The sequence below is a fragment of the Formica exsecta genome, unplaced genomic scaffold (genome assembly GCF_003651465.1).
Source record: "Formica exsecta isolate Colony F162 unplaced genomic scaffold, ASM365146v1 scaffold308, whole genome shotgun sequence".
Classification (NCBI taxonomy): Eukaryota; Metazoa; Arthropoda; class Insecta; order Hymenoptera; family Formicidae; genus Formica; species Formica exsecta.
Window position 1 is genome coordinate 1248708 of NW_021850337.1, and position 2273 is coordinate 1250980.

Consider the following 2273-nt stretch of genomic DNA (forward strand, 5'->3'; position numbering starts at 1 on the left):
CAATTTCCTAAGATGCACTTATTTCAGAGAATCCTATTTTTAAAGTTATTTCTTTTCGCCATAAAGTGCTTATAATATGTTCTTGCATTTACTCATGTATGATGTGTGTAGGATGTTATTAACATTCGCTCTCTGCGAATTAATAAATATTAATTTGACTTTAAAAGACCGCAGTTTCTCCATATTATTTTCCGGATGTTATGTAATACAATATTTATAAAGAATTCTCCGCCGTCCCCGAATAATTAGAGATGGATGCACCTTTGACGTGCTGTTTCAAGTAAATGCACCAACGTGATAACGACGTATCGTTATATCGCCGCAGTAAATTATAATTGCACATTCATTACACAGATAGCATTGCATTGTGCAGGTATAACTATAAATAAAGCACATTCCTATCGGTCTTCTGACAGCTAAATAATTCTACACTTTTATATGGTGTGCATTTTGCATTACAAATATGCTTCCTTTGTCACAAGCTTATTTAATGAAAATATTGTTATTATCGATTTGAGATGAGAGGATCACATATAAAATTTTATTGATCTAATTGCCATAAAAAAACAGGGTCTAAAGATTGTAACAGAAAGTCTCTCATAGGATTAACAACACGTAAGATCGATGCATGACGCTCGGTTTCATTTGTAAGCCCTTTATTTTGGAGGTTCTTTATTAAGGAAACTGAATATAATATTATCAGGAATAAAACTTATGCGATTTTGTAAGAAAATAAAAGACAAGATTAATAAAAAGAAAATAATTTAAAAACTTTTTTTAACAATTTATATTAAATATTTTAAGACTACAAATAAATAATTTAATAATTTAATGGTTGCATTCAGAAATCGGTATATAATTCAATAAATTCAAATTTTTCAAATCTTATTTGTATTTATCTTTTATTAATCTTTAATTTACACCCCCACTCTTTTCTATTTTTATATTCGAGGAAAAAAGTTATATCTATTCCGAAAAGTCGATATCGATTTATCATACTGTAAGGAATAAGCCGCGCAACGATGGATTTCTGTATATATTTACCATTGACACGTGTTTAACCGTCCGTTTTTGGGCTCGGCACGCTCAAATCAGCTGATATCGCCTCGAAATTTTTCATATCGTCTTGAAAACGTCGCGGTTTCTTTCTCTAAAAAGCATTTCTCATTAATCAACAGAATATCGATAAATAAGCAATAGCAGATATAAATCTCTTAGATAAATCTCTTAGATAAATATTTTTGTCGCAACCTCAGATTTCTAAATAGTTTCATCCGCGTTACATAATCTCTGAACACACCCATAAATCTCAAAACTTTTCTTTTAAATAAGAATCAACGGAATATTGGGCACATAAGCAATAGCAGATATAAAACTTTTAGAATAAATTTTTTTCTCGCAACCTCAGATTTCTAAATATTTTCATCCGCATTACCTAATCTCTGAGCATATTTAGAAACCCATAAACAACGCTTGATCGTAATAGCCAACGTGAAATGCGAAGGCTATACTTATATTAAAATGATGCCAAAGATTTATAGCATTTTTCTTAAATACAGTTGAAAAAAAATTATGTACATAAGATAATTAATAAACTTTAAAAGTATATTCTAGAGATATTTCTCAACAAGATAAGTCATATACTATATGTATATATATACTTATACACTATATTCGATTTCGTTATTAAAATGAAAGTTCATTATCATACATTTAAAATAGAATTACCAATAATCAATAAAAAATAATAGTCAAATAATAAATAATCAAATAGGAATAACAAATACATTAAAATAAATTTACAAATATAAATGTTATTTTAATGTTTTTGTTATTTTTATTGATTATTTTAACAGTACAAACATATTATCGAGAAATATATATGTAACATTACAGTTAAAAATACTGTTCAAAGAGACATTATGCGAGGCAAATGCAAACATATATTTACAGAATATAGTTTGAGACATAAGAAATATCGGGCACATAAGCGGTAGCAGATATAAAACTTTTAGAATAAATTTTTTTATTGCAATCTCAGTTTTCTAATTACTTTCATCCGCATTACCTAATCTCTGATCACTTTTCTTCTCTCCGTGAACGCAGTATATAAACTCATAAACAGCGCTTGATTGTAATAGCCTTAAACGTAAACAAAATACAGAAATAAGTAGATGGAGTAACCGGCAGCAGCACATACAAGGTGGACACTTTATTTATCGATTAGAAATCAATAACTTTATTTAAAATAAAACTTATATATATATATATAT